We start from the raw sequence: 19,197 nt of genomic DNA, 5'->3' as shown, positions 1-19,197 counted from the left end.
GCTGGATTATAGTCTCTTCGGACTACAAAATTTGCCTTAATAGGTAACTTATGGATAGCAAGATGCATGGCACGCTCTGCTACTTCTCTTGAAACACCATCTAACTCAAAACGAATTCTACCAGGCTTAACAACCACCACAAAACAATCTGGGTCCCCTTTACCCTTACCCATCCTTACTTCAGCTGGCTTTTTGGTTAGGGATTGGAAATCATGAATATGATGCCTGACATCAACTTGATTGTGGTTGTACTTGGACGAAGCAGCAACTATGGCGAAATTAAACAAGTTGCCGAAACTAAACTGGGTCTCATGACGCAATGCATTAAAGACGAGAGTATCGTCAAGAAATGCAATCCCCAATTGATCGTTAACTTGTAGCAAAAGATAAATGCCAAAATGGGAGGAACTAATAATTCGTTGCTTCCGGCTGAGAAACCGATTATTTTCCATCGCCCCGTCATTATTATCGGAGCTGACGTCAGTCATCCTTCTCCGGGAGATCGAATTAAACCTTCAATCGCCGCGGCTGTTGGAAGCATCGATTCGATCCCCTGCAAGTATTCCTCCATCGTCAAACTTCAAAAGAACGAGGACGAACTTCAATCGCGCGTCGAAGTCATTCAAGACCTTTAAAGCATGGTCGTTGAATTATTAAAAGCCTTTTACCGGAACACCAAAGTAAAACCGGAAAAGATTGTCTTCTACCGCGATGGCGTCAGTGAGGGACAGTTCCCCAAAGTACAGGAGACCGAAGTTAGACAAATTCGAGAAGCGTGTCACCCAGCCCATTATACCGTTATTTGGGATGGTAATAACTTTTCGGCAGATGATATCCAAAAATGAGTTATTATTTGTGTCACACTTTCCTTCGTTGCACTCGGTCGATTTCTATTCCGGCTCCAGTTCAATACGCCCACTTGGCGGCCTTTAGGGCCAAGTACTACTTGCAAACTGTTTGCGACGCCAATTCTTCCAGCAGCGAGGATACGTATGCCGGAGGAGACGATTTTCAACTTCCCCCCAATGTCTCCGAGGCCATTAGCGTCAAGGCGAATATTCTCCCCAAGATGTACTTTGTTTAAACGTCTTCTTTATGCAGGCCCACTTTTTATTTCAAAATTTTGATTCTTAATAATTTTTTTAAAACGCGCTTAGACGTGGTGCGGTTTCGTAGCCGTTACCAAATTAACTTTTCTTTTACAATTATGGTTTTTTTATTATTATTATTCTTCGAAATTGAAAGAAACTTGTCGTCGAATTAAAAAAAGACCAAGCTGGGCATTTTTTTCAAGTCAAAATATTAACGAATTCCATGTATCATTTTTTTCTTAAGTGTATTAATTAATTTGTGTTTACTACAAATGTAATATTTGTAATTTGTAAATGACGTATTTTCGACTTTCGTTTAAATAAACTATTGCTTAATGATAAGCAAAGAAAAAAAATATCAAATTGGCCGACATCATGAAAAGAATTGCTTTAAGCCGCGACCCAAGCGGAGCAAGGCTTATAAAGCCTGCTGTCGCCACCGGGAAAAAAGGGAGAGCGCCACCGCGGCCAAAAGGAGGTCTGCAGAGCCGCAAGACTCCCACGAGTCCGACTCCCCCTAACGCAGACGACTTTTCTTGGGGGGGGGGAGGATGTAACGATGAAGCCACCCCTCCAACGTCGTCTGCTCTGTGATTCATTTTTTAGCGCCCTAAGCGCCCTATATTTCTATTTTTGTTTTCCCAGAGTGGCGCCTCAAGCGCCACTGCCGCTTATTGTTTTTTATGTACGGGATAAAACGGCGCGGCCTGTCTCGATACAGAGTCTCTTGTCAGTGTTCGCGTTCGACCCAGTTCTTTGTTTGCTTTAAAAACGTTAAATGAAAGTTTCTTTTCTGATCAACCCTGTTCCTATCAATTACTTCGCCATGGACCATCTGGTAATTATAGTTAGTCATGGACAACAAGTCCTTTAATCGGGAACCTGGGAACTTCTTAAATTGCTAGTTTGATTTATTTATCTTTGTGAGCCGTGAAATTAGGCCCCCTTTCCTACCTAAAATTTTACGGTTACAGTGGTATCTTGCAGGATATTACTAGTTGGTTATTTAGCTTTTTATTTGCCTTTTTGGTTATAGTTTTTACATTTTTTTATACGGCTATTACCGTCAACCCTGTGCAAATAGCAGATGATATGAAGCGTGCCAATAGCTTTATTCCTGGTATTACTTCTGGAAATGCAACCGCCCGTTTTTTAGATGATGTGTTGGATAGGATCACCTTTTCAGGAGCTATTTTTTGGCAGTTATTGCTGTTCTATCCGTTTTTGCTTCTATGGCTGGTTTAAGCTTACCCTTTTCTAGATTTTACGGTGGCACTTCTTTGTTAATTATGGTCAGTTTATGTTAGGCACCCTTCAACAAATTGAAAGCTACTTGTTAATGCGTCGATATGAGGTAATTATTAACAAAGGAGTTCGTATGAAGTGATTTTTAGTGACGTTCTCAATATTAGACTTCTTTTGTAACTCGCCTGCCCTTCGGAATTTGTAGGCGACACCGAGCGCAAAACTGCAGCGTGCTACATGTACGTCAGTATTTGAGTACCCGCTCGACGTGCAAATTACCAGTAGAAGTTATCGTTTCAGAAAAAGTCTGCTGATATTCCCAATAAATTTATTATATTGGCACCGGAGAGGCCTTTGTTTGTTATATATTGTTGTGGATATTAGACAAAGGCAAGAAAAGGTAAATAAGCAAATCAAAATAATAAATATTAAATAAGATCAGATAAAGTAATATGTCTAAGATACCTCCTATTGAGCAAGGTGGAATAATACAGGAATGATTGCCAAATGCAGTATATAAGGTGGCACTTAAAAATGGTCATATCGTTAGGGCCCATATTTCTGGGAACATGCGTAGGAACTATATTAGAATTCTGCCGGGTGATTCCGTTAGGATGGAGTTAACGCCTTATGACTTAACGCAAGCCAGGATAGTGCACAGATACAAGAAAACCGAATAGTTACTTTAATTATGAAAGTTAAAACATTGTTAGAAAAGGAACCGTTGATTGCAAAATTGTACGTCGAAAAGGTGTATTATATGTAATCAATAAGCAACAGCCTAAATTTAAACAAAGACAAGGGTAGAATATGGCTAGGGTATTAGGTGTAGACATTCCAGATAATAAGCGAGGAGAGATTGCGCTTACATATATATGGGATTGGCAGGAGTTCTGCAAATAAAATTCTTGATGCCGTCCAAATGGATAAAGATCGACGTGTATCCACCTGGACGGAGGATGAGATCAAAGCCATTAGAATAGCCATTCGTGGCGTCTATAAAATAGAAGGAGACTTAAAGTCAGAAGTTCGGCTCAATTTTAAGCGACTGGTAGAAATTAAATGTTATAGAGGGATTAGGCATCAAATGGTCTTGCCTGTTCGTGGACAACGGACTAAAACCAATGCAAGGACACGTAAAGGAAAGCCTAAGACCATTGCTAACAAAAAGAAAGCTATTAAATAGCCTATCCGTTTTAGTTAGATAGAGTATTTTTTTCTTTTTCTACAGAGAAAAGTCTATATAGAACTACTATGAAAAATACGGAAAAAAATAAAGTTAAAAAAAGGGTTGTAAAGGTTGGTAAAGAGGGGCAGGCACATATTCAAGCTACTTTTAATAATCTTATTATTTCAATTACAAATGAGTCTGGTCAGGTGATTGCTTGGTCTTCTTCTGGTAAGAAGGGTTTTAAGGGGTCTAAGAAAAACACACCATATTCCGCTCAAATGGCATCAGCCGATTGTGCAAAAGCTGCCCATGAATTGGGTTTACGACGGGTGAATGTATTTGTAAAGGTGCCAGGAATTGGACGCGAATCAGCTATTCGTGCCCTTCAAGAGCATTCTGTAGAGTTAATGTCTATTAAGGATGTTACCTTCCGCACAATGGTTGTAGGCCACCTAAATGTAGGCGCCCGTAAATGGTGCAAGTTACTGATTAATTGTTATTAGAATTAGAAGTTTAGAAGAAATTTAGTGTATGGAAAGATACCGTGGTCCAAAAGCCAAAGTTTCAAGAAGGTACAATAGTGCGATATTTGGTTCGTCTGTTCATAAAGTGTTGCAAAAAAGAACTATCCACCTGGGCAACATGGTAAAAGACGTAAAAGGCGTTCTCAGTTTGGGCTTCAATTGGTAGAGCAACAAAAAGCAAAGTATACGTATGGGTTATTACGCTTTGGTCCCATTGAACCGAATTCCCATTCGACAGAAGGAAGTTTTTTTTTGGGGTCCCATTCGACCGAACGTAGCCAAAGGTGCGATTTTATTATAGTCCCATTGGACCGAAATTCTATTGAACTGGAAGAAGACATACTGTGTGGTTTTGCATTAAATATATTTTTAATTTCCCAACTTATTATTGTTAAAATAAATGTGAGTTGAAAATGTATTACTGCACTTATTTTAACTACGTTTTAATTACGGCGAACCTCACCTACCCTAACCTAACCTAACCTAAACAAACGTAACCTAACCTAACCCAACCCAACCTTGTTTGGAGGTAAAAAGATTATTTATATGAGTATTAAAAGCCCGCCTCTTACCACGAACAGTTTATTAGCAATAATAGAAATATTTTGGAAAAGGTGGCAGCTAATTAATAGGAGAATATTTTGGAAAAGGTGGCAGCTAATTAATAGGAAAATCTTTTGGAAAAGGTGGCAGCTAATTAATAGGGGAATATTTTAGAAAAGGTGGTAGCTAATTAAAAGGAGAATATTTTGGAAAATGTGGCAGCTAATTAGTAGGAGAATGTTTTGGAAAAGGTTGCAGCTAATTAATAGAGAATATTTTGGAAAAGGTGGCAGCTAATTAATAGGAGAATGTTTTGGAAAAGGTGGTAGCTAATTAAAAGGAGAATATTTTGGAAAAGGTGGTAGCTAATTAAAAGGAGAATATTTTGGAAAAGGTGGTAGCTAGTTAAAAGGAGAATATTTTGGAAAATGTGGTAGCTAATTAGTAGGAGAATGTTTTGGAAAAGGTTGCAGCTCATTAATAGGAGAATATTTTGAAAAAGGTGGCAGCTAATTAATAGGAGAATGTTTTGGAAAAGGTGGTAGCTAATTAATAGGAGAATGTTTTGGAAAAGGTGGTAGCTATTTAAAGGGAAAATATTTTGGAAAAGGTGGTAGCTAATTAAAAGGAGCATATTTTGGAAAAGGTGTCAACGAATTATTGAAACCGAACCAAACCAAACCTAACCTAACCTAACCTGACCTGACCTAACCTAACCTAACCTAACCTAACCTAACCTAACCTAACCTAACCTAACCTAACCTAACCTAACCTAACCTAACCTAACCTAACCTAACCTAACCTAACCTAACCTAACCTAACCTAACCTAACCTAACCTAACCTAACCTAACCTAACCTAACCTGACCTAACCTAACCTAACCTAACCTAACCTAACCTAACCTAACCTAACCCACCCGAAACCAAAATATTAAAATTTTAATTTAAAATTTAAAGACATTGATGGAACTACCATTAAGACTGTACTTCATTTTAAGCACAATTTGTTTATTAATTCTATATATCCCTTGCCTTGAAAGGAATGAAAGTGAGCGTTTTAATAAGTATCACGAAAGATTTACTTTTAATATTATTAACTTACCTTTCGGAGATTCGAACCAACAACCTTTCGGAGATTCGAACCAACAACCTTTCGGAGATTCGAACCAACAACCTATCGCTTCGCAGTCCAACATCGTATCCACTACACCACCGAATCGCTGACGGCTACTGTGTTTTAAGTTATATTCATGTATTTTTTAGGGACATATTCGGACGATTGGGATTTCGGTCCATCGGGAATATAGCCATTGGGCTGGAAATCTAAAATCATTGCGGGATATTCGGTCGAATGGGATTTCGGTCCATTGGGAATTCGGTTGAAAGGAAAGATACCGTTATTACAACGTCAATTTAAGAACCTTTGTGAAAAAGCTACTAAAAGTAAAGGTGTTACAGGTGAATTAATACTGCGGTTAGAAGCTCGTTTACATAATACCGTTTATAGACTAGGTATTGCTACTACACGGGGAGAAGCAAGGCAAATGGTATTCCATTGGCATAGTATGGTGAATGGTGAAATAGTGGATATCCCTTCCTATGCACTAAAACCTGGAGACATAATAAGCGTAACAGAAAAAGCAAAAAAAAATGGCTTTGATTGTTAATAACGTAGCGAGTAATCCATCTAATAAATATAGATGGTTAGAATGGGATCCATCTTCGATGGTAGGGAAGTTTGTTTCTTTCCCGCAGCGTTCTGAAATACCAGAAGAAATTAATGAGCGAAGTATTGTGGAGCTCCATTCTAAATAGTTCTTCTATTAGACTTCTTTCGAGTTTCGAGGCTCCCTTATGGTGAGGAATTTTCAGAAGATACGCACCGTACCCCACCATACTAGATGTACGCGATGATATAAGCACTGGGTCGGCGTACAAGTTGCCAGTAGCAGTAGCGTTGCAAAAGAAGTCTTTTGTTTTCTTTTTACATCAAATATAGATTCTATATGTCGTCATTAGCATTTCAAATGCCCGAGAAAATATTTGTCGAGAACGTCAATTCTTTTCATGGCGTTTTTAGTTTTCGTCCACTTGAAAAAGGGTACGGTACTACAATTGGTAATACACTTAGGCGTGTATTATTATCTTCTTTAGAAGGGTATGCTATTGTTTCTATTAAAATCCCTGGCATCCGTCATGAGTTTTCTACCATTGAAGGTGTACAAGAAGATTTGGTGGAGATTATTTTAAATCTCAAGCAGGTTCGCGTAAAGAAAATTGCAGAAAGCGGTGATGATATCGTTTCAGTTCGGGTGAATAAATCTGAATTTCGTGCAGGTGATATTGCCAAAGCTACCCCTTTTTTGAGGTTTTAAATCCAGATTTACTGATTTGTAAGCTTAATGCATCTGCCAGTTTTGATATGGAACTCCATATAGTCAAACATAGAGGTTATCTATCGGCTGAGTAGAATAGGACCAAAGAAGCAGCTTTAGACCTTATTGCTATTGATGCTATCTTTCCCCTATTATAAGTGTACATTATCGTGTGGAGGATATGCGTGTTAGTGAGTTACAGTGCTCTTCGCGTGTTTTAAATTGTCTTAAATCAGCAGGGATAGAAACTTTGCAAGATCTTGTAACGGTCAAGGATTTTGATACTATGAAGTTTAGAAATTTTGGCCGTAAGTCACGTGATGAGATTGATCAACTTTTGGCCGAAAAGAATTTGAAGATTGGTATGGATCTCTCTAGGTATAAGTTAGATGGTTAATTTTTACTTATATTTAGGTCGTATAATAAATTTTAAGTTAGTACAAATCAATGAGGCATAGAAACCAAATTAATCAGCTGGGTAGGCCTGCCGGTCATAGAAAAGCATTGGTTATGCATTTAGCTAAGTCGCTCATTATGCACAAGCGCATAATTACTACTTTGACGTTCATTTATTGAGCCTATTTTTACGAGAGCATAGCAAGATACTACTCACTCTAAAAGAATGGTTTTTGCTCATTTTCAAGATAAAAAACCTGTAAAAGAGTTGTTCAATCATTTCGCTGAAAAAATTGAGCAACGCCCAGGCGGCTATACACGTATCATTAAGTTGGCAAACCGTGCTGGAGACAATGCAGCTACGTGTATCATTGAATTAGTCGATTATAACGATGTTTATACAAAAGAGGCAAAAGCCGTTAAAGCAACACGGCGCGGAAGAAAGAAAAGCGCTGCTGCTATTGTAGAAGAAGTAGTTTCTGATGAAGCATAGCCAATTTATCTATCCTACGTTTATTTACGCTCTCTGTTTGGTAGCATATCTATTTTTATGCATTGTTAGTATGACCCCTCGCTTATGGCCTTAATATATTAGACCTTTTGCAGAACCTTTTTTGTGATCCGCAATTTAGGAGTAGCGCAGTCAAGCACCGCAGCATACTAAATGTATGTCAGGAGCATAGACAAGCCTTGACGCCAAAATTGCTATTAGAAATAGGTTTTGCAAGAAATGTTTTAATTTGGATGAATATCAAATTCATATTAAAGTGTTGTTTTTAACAAGCTAATCTCCTTTTCTTTAAAAATCCTACATAAGTTATTATATTCATAATAATATTTTATATTCACTTCCTTTATCTCTATTAAGCTATTTACTGCAGTCTAGTTAGTTGAATCGTACAATATTTCTTCTCTTTAATGTGTTTACTTAAAATATTTATTACATCAATTATGCTTGCAACCCATTAAAATTACCACCGTCTTCTTATTCTGTTTTATACTTCAAAGTAGCCTTTGTGGTGGTAAGGGTACGAATAGTTCTGAGGTGCTACTTGTTGAAGAGCAGGTAGGTCAGCTAAGCGACACAGCAGCATATGCACAAAAGTTATCCCCCGGTTTAAAGGATGAATTTTTTACTATGCTACAGCATTTGATTTGCAAGCGTGTCTTAGAAAGGATAGGTGCTGATCTGAATGTGCACCCTAGCAACTTCCTCCAGATCAGCAAAAGAGTGCAAGAACGTTTATTTACAATTTATTGATATATATCATATGATTTATAAAGCGCTTAAAACGATGATAAAGGATTATAGTGATCCTACCCCTAGAAGAGGAGTTTATAGATCTCAGTAAATAGATTATTGATCTTATGGGTTGGATGTTTTCAAGTGAAGTAACCCTTTCAAAAGATTCCCAGGATTGGTCTTGTATTGTAACGCTCAAAAAGCTAACCTTTACTATTCAGAAGTATTACATCAATCCCTTCAATGGTTATATAGATAAAGGTGATTGGGAAACGTTTTGAAAAAACGGTTAATGCAGGAAGAGCGGAAACTTATCAACTGATTCAAAGTTTTCTCAAAGAAGTGCAACTTGAAGAAGATGATGAAGAAGGTCAATCTGAAGACGATGAGCATACATCTATAAATAGATACGCTGGCAATCAAAACAGATTTTTTCTTATTATGAAGTATGTAAATAAAATTCAGTCTATAAAAAAGTATTGTTAGATCCTTATTGTATTTCAACAATTTTTTTCGCTATATGGATGTCCTGTTTTGATGAGCAAAATGTATCGGTACGATGGAAATTGAGTACATGTTGTAAACAGTTAGAAGCTGATGAAATTTATTATATTTTTCATACTAAGCAAATTAAAAAAGAAAAAAAAAGAACTTATGCAAAATCTTTATTTTTTAGAGAAGCTTGCGCGTGAAGAATACTATATGAAGCGGGAGAAAGAAGATTTGTATATCATTGCGCAGAAGTAGAAGGTAATAGACTGCTTGCATAACGCTAACTTCTACTGGTAATTTCCACTTCGTGCCGGTGCTTAATATTAAATACATATCTCTAGATATATGTTCTGGGTGGTTTTGCGCGCTGTGTCTCCTACAAATTTCTCCGCATAAGCGTGTTATACAAGAAGTCTAATTTCATCTACTATTTTTTGATCAAGCAAATAGCAGCCCAAAAATCGTATTTGATAATAAATACTACTTGTACTGCTACTAATCCTAATATTTCCTTAATACTAGCTAGATGTTCATTGTTATACATAGCAGACAAATTTGTTCCATTGGCCTAACATTTTTAGAACAAATCATCCCTTTAACAGAAGGTTACCAAAAGCGTGTAACAGTTTCTAATCATTTAGCTGAATTATTAAAGGACGCATCTACGGCTCCTTTGCATAATCTATCCCTTTTCAACCTAGAGGAGTTACATCTACAGTTAGATTTGGAACTAATAATCAGTTTAGGCGGGGATGGAACCTTTTTAGAAACCATCCATTACCTTAAAGACCATGCCATTCCTTTACTGGGAATTCATACAAGTAATTTGGGATATATAACTATGGTAACGCATACAGAAGCCATTGGTGGATTGATACATTTCTTTGAGGGCGATTATGATATAGAAGAGCGGATTCTTTTAGCTTTATATGGTTCATCTGTTCCTGTTTCCTTTGCTTTCAACGAAGTAGCACTCCTTAAGCGAGAAATGGCTAATTTACTAACCCTTGATGCCTACATTGATGAGGAATTCATTACTACCTATCGAGCAGATGGATTGGTGGCTGCTACACCTACAGGTTCTACAGCTTATTCGCTGAGCTGTTCAGGCCCTATCGTGCTGGCCAGCTCCAATAGCTTGGTCATTACCCCTATAAGTCCGCATAACTTGGCGTTACGTCCATTGGTCGTTCCTGAGACCGCCCTATTAAGTTTTGTAGTTAGAGGCCGTAATAACGATATGCTAGTTGCTATGCCTATGCGAATGGCGATTCAACAACGTCTTTTTGTAAAAAAGCCCCGCTTTTATTGAAGTTAGTTCAGTTTGGCTATACAACTATTTTTGATGTCTTACGTGAAAAGTTGCACTGGGGCTTGGATGCTAGAAAGCAATAGTTATAAGGGATTATTCCAAATGGGCATCTATTCTTAGCGATCATCTTTTTGCGTTGTGTCCGTCGTATGTTCAACGATTTGATTGCTAGACGATTCCAATTTGGAACTCTGAAAAAGGGTTTTAAATAACTAAATTAGTTTTTAACTTACTTCGGTAGCAATAGCTCTCTTGAGTATTTATAATTTACACCTTAACAGTCGATATTATGAAAAAGTATTTCCTTTTTTTACCACTTATCGCATCCTGTAATGGCTTAAAGAAGTCTACTATGCAGGATGAGCAAGGCCAAAATGATGGTGCATATAAGCAATAAAGCGCAAATGAAGCAGGATCAGAACCCTATCAACGAAAGTAGCTCTTCTAGAGATACATCTAAAGTAAGGAACGCAGTCATAAACAACCCGAGTAGAATAAAGGATTTGCTCCAAAATGGTACTATGGACACAGAAACGTTGGGCACAACGGACTCTCGTAGCAGTTCTCAATAAAACTTTAACTTCAGGCTAGTATTGATATACGTAATGTTCGAATGTGGTAATATTATTGCTAAAGATGCAAGAGAACAACAAACACAAGGACACACAGAAAAATACACGATCTTAAAAAGAGTACTATCAAGTTTAGTAAATAACAATGTAAATCTTATTGATGAGAATAAGCCTGAAGATAATATTATAGTGGGTATTGGGAGGAATTTTTACAAAACTTTAAACCTTAGAAAAAGGCTTTATTTATATTAAAAATTTCTTATGGGACACTGATAATAAATTATCTGAAGATAAACAGCAAGATTTAGAAAAAATCATCGATCAACATTTACCTGAACAATATAAAGATATTATGAGAAATATAGCACAAAAATATAGGGAAGAAGCTATCCAATAATGGGTATCCAAATTGGGCAAGAGAAAGGCAAGCCAGAAATAGCTAGAGTTTTGTTATACGAAGGCGAATCGTAAGAGAGGGTTATTCGGTTAACCCGTCTATCTCATTCTCAGCTTAAGAGTATTATGTAGTTATGGTGTTTTATGAACACCTACCTATTAAAACATTTACCTTTTGGTTTATTTTTTTAAAATAATGCCAAATTTTTGTTCTAAATTTTAGTTTATAGTATCTATTCAGCTATGTGGCAGCACTATCTAAAAAATTGTTGGGTATCGTAGTGGATCCACTTGATGCATCATCATATATATTTTACCTACCACTTCTTCTACATTCGGTTTAGAAAAATAATTCCCGTCATCTCCATAGGCTGGGCGATGTGGTTTGCTACTAATCGTCATTAGTGCTTCGTCGAGCATAGCATAGCCATGCTGTTCTTCTAGCACTTGTTGCATCATATAAGCAGTCGTACCACCTGGCACATCTTCATCTACAAAAACAATGCGATTAGTTTTTGCTAATGATCTACAATGCTATGGTGAATGTCAAAAGGTAATAAAGTTTGTACATCGATTACTTCACATGCAATGGCTAAAGCAGAGATACAATAGGTCACAATGGTAACATCGCTTCCTACGCGAAATAATTCTGATACACCTATAGGTAGAGTCATTGTATGCAAATTACTAGGCATAGCCTCTTTTAAGCGGTAACCATTTATACATTCAATGATCAAAGCAATATCATCTGATTGCATCATGATATTGTAAAAACCAGCTACATGCGTCATATTACGGGGCACGAGTAGGTATATACCTCTTATAGTCGATGCCCTCTTGTTCGAATGATCATAGGTGCTTTTTGGCCGCCTTTTGTTCTATATTGTAGCGATGCTAAATCATCTTCTATAATTTGTAGAGCATAAGGAAGGTAATCTAAATATTGTATTTCAACGACGTGGCTTGGGTATCCTGAGTAGTTGCGGTCATACTTCGAGAATTGTCACTTCTGGAAGGAATGTAGCAATTGAAACCCGTCTAATTGATACAGGAAATTGGCCGCTTCTGCAAAATTACCATTAAATCGAAATCCGGTTTTAATACCTTAGCACCTTGTGACATGTTTAAAGCTATAGTAGCATTCAAATTGTTCGTGGTAATGGAAGCTACATAAGTAGACACTAGCTCTGCTAATTCAGTAAGCTTAGCGTTTAACAAAGCTACAGAACTCCGATTTATTACTGGTAAAGTTCCTTGAGGAACAAAATGTGATGGTCCAGAAGTCGTTGGTGGCCTTACACTGAGGAAATTTTCCAAATTGGTGATATGTTACCAAATGGAATTGTGGAAGGATAAATACTTGTGGTAACCACAGGTTGTTGTCCTACCACTTAAGTAGTACTGGTTATAGGCCTAGTACTAACGTTCACATAAGAGCTAGGCACACTAACATTGGCATGCGTATTAGTGGTAAGCCTTAGTTGTAAAGGCGCAACAGAAAAGGGGTTGAAACCTGTCTGTATAGTACTAAACCTAATTTGCGGTACTCTAGAATTAATATTATAAAATGGATAACCAGTTTGACTTACAGAAACGGGCGGAGTGGACATTGTTGGTGGTGAGGTGCTTGAAACAATAGGGTCAGTGAGGCGCAACTGGCTAAAACGCGCGGCTAATTCACTTTGTGAAGTGCTTTGTTCCAACAATGCGCGTCTAGCTGCGATACGTCGAGGATCACGTGATCCAGCGCTAGCGGCTCTCTGATTGGATAATCTATTTGAGCGACAAGCTCCCGCAGCCAACACGGGGGAAGCGTCCTTCTCAGGGGGTGCATTGTTTCGATTGCGCCACATTGAAAATTGGTTCAAACTGGTTTATCGGAGGGGAAAAAGTCAGCACTAACCGATAAGCCTAAAAGTCCGATCCTAAAGACTTCGGCTCTAAGCCTAGGCTATGCAATATATTAAATGAATTTAATGTAACCTAACACTCGAAATATTCGGTTCCTGGCAAGCTCGCCAATTGTATATCCCCTATAACTGATTGGCTTAAAAAGCTGTGGTTACCCGGTCAAGAAATAATGGAGACCAAAATTTAGGTTGCATATAATGATCTCTTTATTATCCAGGTTCGTTAGGGTAGTTGTATTTATACGCAATAATAATTTTGGTGTTAGTAATAATAATTTATGATAATGACTATTTACATATGTAGAGTGAAATAAATTATGGGAAGCGCCAGTAGGGAATGTCCGTACTAAATAAATGAAACACTTACAGGATGGCAAACTAGCTTAGTAGAGCTACTAGAACTAGACGTGGCTTGGGTATCCTGAGTAGTTGCGGTCATACTTCGAGAATTATTACTTCTGGAAGGAATGTAACAATTGAAACTCGTCTAATTGATACAGGAAATTGGCCGCTTCTGCAAAATTACCATTAAATCGAAAATCCGGTTTTAATACCTTAGCACCTTGTGACATGTTTAAAGCTATAGTAGCATTCATATTGTTCGTGGTACTGGAAGCTACATAAGTAGACACTAACTCTGTTAATTCAGTAAGCTTAGCGTTTAACAAAGCTACAGAACCCCGACTAATTACTGGTAAAGCGATGTATTCGATGAGTTCGTTAACTTCAAGGAACGGGTGGAATTGCAGACTGGAAAGAAGGTCAGAACACTTCAATTGGACAACGGAACTGAATACTGTAATGAAAAATTCGACACGTTTCTACGCAAGAACGGAATTAAAAAAAGACTTACAGTTCCTCATACTCCGGAACAAAATGGGGTGTCAGAACGCAAAAATCGGACGTTAGTGGAAATTGCAAGATGTATGATGATTCAATGGAAATTAGCACCATCATTTTGGGCAGAAGCTATCGCAACAGCCAACATGTCCGAAACCGGTGCCCATCACGTAGTATCGATGGACAAATACATACATTATGGACTGGAAAACGCCCTTCCTTGGGATATATGAAGACCTTCGGAGTTAAAGTACTGACGCTAGACTGCGATACCAGGAAAGAGAAATTTCAATCGAAGAGCGAAGATGGCATCTTCATTGGATATTCGGAGGAATCCAAAGCGTACCGGCTATGGCTTCCAAAAGACAGGAAAGTATGCAAAAGCCGAAACGTAAAATTGCTCGGCGAATTTGAGGCCAGTACCAATAGCGGAGACTTCATCAGTCCAGAAGTACATGCCAAATACGGAATAGAGTCAGACATCGATACCAATTATCTGGAAATACAATACGATCCAGAGACCACAAACCTTGAAATAAACGAGCAACGCAAGTTTCTAAATAACGAACAAATCAAAAACAAGCAATCCGAAGAAAATCCACCGGAAATGTAAAAGGGACCAAAAAGGTTTACAACATGGTCCCAAGTACATCCGTAGTTCCAGAAGAATCGGCAAACCTAATTGGTCTACCAGACCCCCATCTCTTGGAAAGACGCTCTAGCCAGCGATTATTCGGAAGATTGGAAGGTATCCGTGAAGAGCGAATATATTTCTCAGATAAAATATAAAACCTGGGAAATAGTTCCACGACCTGAAAACCGAAAAATCATTGGAACCCGACACGTATTTCGAACTAAGTACGACACCGAAGGGAATGTTGAACGGAGGAAAGTCAGACTCGTAGCCAAAGGTTTCGCACAACAACCGGGTATAGACTTCCAGGAAACATTTGCCCCAGTAGTAAGGTCAAGCTCAATCAGGATGATAATAGCCATAGCAGTCAAGCTTGATCTAACAGTTCATCAGATGGACGTCGTCACAGCGTACCTAAATGGAGAAATCGAAGAGGAAATCTATATGGATATTCCGGATGGACTTAAAGATGCTTTGGAAGAAATTACTAACGGAAATGACGTTTCTGAAGACATCGTGGAAACAGCTAGACAATGGAGCCTCTTGTCAGTGACCCGTGTATTTACCACTCTCGTACCGAAGAAGACGTCACGCTGATAGTCATATACGTCGATGACATTAACATTGCATCAAACAATATGGAGTGGATAACCAAAATTAAAGCTGAACTGAAGACTAAATTCGAAATAAAAGATCTTGGACAGATACATCATTGTCTCGGCATCGAATTTCATCAAACTTTAAAAGCAGGAACTATCACCATGTCACAAACAAAGTTCACGGAAGCCATCTTACAACGTTTCGGAATGCAAGACTCCAAGCCGGTATCGACCCCACTAGACGCTAACAGTAAGTTGAAGAAACCAGAAGCACCCGACTTGGATAAAATGGAAAAATTCCCATACCAGAACCTTGTTGCTTCACTTATGTACCTGGCAACGTCATCTTTACCGGATATCGCTTATGCCGTTAGTGCCCTAAGCCAATTCAACTCAAATTATAACGATGAACATTGGATTGCAGGAAAACGCGTACTACGCTACTTGAGAGGAACCACACATCATGGACTGGTCTTTAAGAAAACAGGCGAGGTAATAAAATGTTTTGTCGACGCTGATTGGTGTGGCTGTATCAACGACAGGAGATCATATACTGGTTACATAGTTAAACTTGCGAACACAGCTGTATCCTGGGAAGCGAAGAAGCAACCAACTATCGCATTATCCAGCACTGAAGCGGAATACATGGCAATGGCTGATGCTACAAAGGAGGCAATCTACCTAAAGTCATTCCTTGACGAACTTGGCATATCGATTGAAAAATTCGTAATTAACAATGACAGCCAAGGAGCTCAAAAGCTTGCAAAGAATCCAATCTTTCACTCTCGCACGAAGCACATAGACATTCGCCATCACTTTATCCGGGATGCATACGAGAGGAAAGCAGTTACATTAAATTACATGCCAACAGAGGAAATGTCTGCAGACATTCTCACCAAGGGACTTTTTGGACCCAAGCACAAGTCCTGCACGACAGCAATAGGAGTTCGGCAAATTAGTCTTAATTGATATTGAACTTAATGTCAGACTTTAAGGGGGACTGTTGGAACTGACAAAGATACGACATTAATTTTTTACGACGATGTTTTTTAATACTATGTTCTTTATCGCACTTAGCAAATGAAACAGATGTATATTTTTTATGCCGAATACGAAATAACCTTTTTAGTCTAATTACATTGTAAAACTCACTTCGCTTCTCACCGTTGAATAAATCATGTTGTGATATTATCTACTAGTTTTATTTTCAATTACTTATAACCAATAAATGTACACGACGTGTGAATGATCTGATGGTACGTTCGACTCTTCAGATGACGTGTCTTGATTTTCCTCTTCCATGGTGGAGGCTATAGACATGGCAAACAGTCCTATTGGAGCTCGTGAAAGGGCGTTGGCCACGATGTTTTCGACTCCTTTCTTATGTTGAACCTTGAAATCGAACGTTTGTAGATACATTGCCCATCTGACGAGCTTTGAGTTTGGTTCCTTTAGTCCAAAGAGCCATTGTAAAGCCTTATGGTCTGTTACAACTGTAAAGGGTTTACTTTCCAGGTAAGGGCGGAAATGTCCAATGGCCCAATATATCGCTAGACATTCCTTTTCGGACGTACTGTAGTGCTTCAGCGTTTCGAAGATTTCGGCTGGCGTATGCGATCGGGACTTCGATTCCATCTTGAATCTGAGATAGCATTGCACCCAAGCCGGCGTCTGACGCATTTGTTGTCAAAATGCTTGGCGCATCCGGTTTATACGCAGCCAATGGTGGTGAGCTGCAAATGGCATCTTTTATCTTCTGGAAAGATTCCTCTTGATCAGGACCCCATGCGAACTTGACTCCTTTTTTCTTTAATTGATTGAGTGGCGTGGCTATCTTTGAGTAATGATGCCATCCGGCCATTTCAAGGAATCTTTGGAGTTGTTTTAGCGTCTTTGGCTCATGATATTTCTTGATGGCCTCAACCTTGGAAGGATCTATGTGAATTCCTGTTTCGTTGATTACATGTCCGAGGACGACTGCTTCCGATTTGGCGAAGCGGCATTTCTTCAACTGATGAGTTAAGCCAGCGTTTTTAGTTTATTTATTACGTACTCCAGAGCGTTCTTCTGCTCTTTCCATGTCTCGGAGGCTATTAGGATGTCGTCGAGATGCACGACGATAGCGAATTTTTATCCATCTCGGAAGACTTCATCCATGAGACGCTGGAAAGTACTTGGCGCGTTGCAAAGTCCGAACGGTAATATGTTAAATTCGTATTTTCCCGCGTGAGTTATGAAAACTGTCTTTGGCACACTTCCTGGTTCCATTTCAACTTGCCAATATCCAGATTTCAAGTCCAATGCGGTGATGTATTTGGGTTTTCCCAATTTACTGAGAGTTTCGTCGATTCTCGGAATAGGATAGGGGTCCTTTGCGGTGATGAAATTTAATTCTCTGACATCGATGCAGAAACGGTTTTTCTTCTTGCCTGTGCCGGATCCGTCGTCTTGCTCTAGGATCACTACTGGCGAGGCCCATGGTGACGTCGAAGGTTTGATTATTCCATCCTTGAGCATGTCATAGATGCTTTGTTCGATGATTTTTTCTTGGCATCACTAACTCGGTATGGTCTTTTGTGTATCGGCTTAGCATTTTCTGTGTGTATTTTATGGACCACTGAGCTGGTTCTTCCTTGCTTATCACTAAAGAGTTCCGGAAATCAGAGAAGGAGTTCTTTCAACTCTCTTTTCTGCTTATATGAGAGAGAGGTTGATTCAACTGCTTCGTTGACGTTAGAAACCATTTGAGGTGAGGGAGGAAGCTTGTTTTCTGATACTTCTACGAGTTTCAATAATAGTCCATCAAGGCTACAAGTTATATTTCCGAATTCGTTAATGGTTTTCCAGTCTTCTAGAAAATCCTGGCCTAAGATTGCATCGCAGAGAAGTAAAGGGACGATATGGAACTCTTGACTAAATCTGCTCGTTATATCTTGCTCAAACTTGATTTCAAAATCTAATACGGTAGAGCCTTTAGTGAAAGAGTATTGGCCATTTCCCATTACGATACACTCTGATTTTTCTGAGTTCGGTTCTAATCTCATATCCCCTCGAAATCTTTGTATGGTCCGCCATTGGTCTAAACTAATCATGGAAACATCTGCACCATTATCTATTCTAGTTTGTAGGGTTATATGTTCAAATTTAATGTTTATTAAGTGTGTATTTCTTTTGTGGAGTCTTCTTCTTCGTCGGATTGTGGCCAAATGTAACGGTGTTCTTGCCACAATTTGGTTTTCTTCCTGCGGGACTATTGGGTTGCGGGAGGGAGACGTCCTCTGGGATTCCCTCCCGGGTTGGCGTTTCCCGGAAACGGACCTCTTTGCCTCTCCACCCTCGGTGATGGACATTCACTGGCACAGTGACGTAAGCCACCGCAGTTGAAACATGTAATTGGTCGGTCGTCCTGAGTGACTCTCGGAGGAACTTGGCTCTCCTGAACTTGATTCTGTGGACGTCTTGGGACAAGTTGCATTTCGTTTTGTTGAGGTGGGTTTTCTCTAGGCTCCACTTCAGGATTCCTTCTCTCAAAGACTCGAGTTTGCTGAGGAAAATCTCTGGGTAGGCTTCTTCTTCTTGGTGGAGGTCTTGTTGCAAGGTGGAGTTGCCTTGGTTGGGAACTGGGCCTCGGGAAAGGAGCTCGATAATTTTGAACCGGGTAGGTTTGAGGATCATTTTGGACGGGGTTAGGATGGTAATATCCTTCCGGATGGGTGTTGTTAATGTTCCCATGCGGGATGTCCATGTTAGTATGAGTTCCCATGTTCGGGATGTACCCTTGATTCGTTCCCGTCTGGGAATAACCAGTTGTAGGAAAAGCTATTGGTTGTACACCCGAAGACTGAGGAACTATTT

General features: G+C 39.0%; 1 pseudogene; it reads left to right on the top strand.

Annotated features, from left to right (window-relative positions):
* Nucleotides 1–212: 212 nt before the first annotated feature.
* On the top strand, nucleotides 213–1,084 carry LOC149630043 (protein argonaute-3 pseudogene; annotated as a pseudogene).
* The last annotated feature ends 18,113 nt before the right edge of the window (nucleotides 1,085–19,197 follow it).

Source organism: Phalangium opilio, unplaced genomic scaffold, assembly GCF_054372755.1.
Source record: "Phalangium opilio isolate 3A_F unplaced genomic scaffold, DU_Popi_V2 ptg000104l_1, whole genome shotgun sequence".
Taxonomy (NCBI): Eukaryota; Metazoa; Arthropoda; class Arachnida; order Opiliones; family Phalangiidae; genus Phalangium; species Phalangium opilio.
Note: the sequence above shows the minus strand (reverse complement) of the source record. Positions and strands in the feature narration are given on the sequence as shown.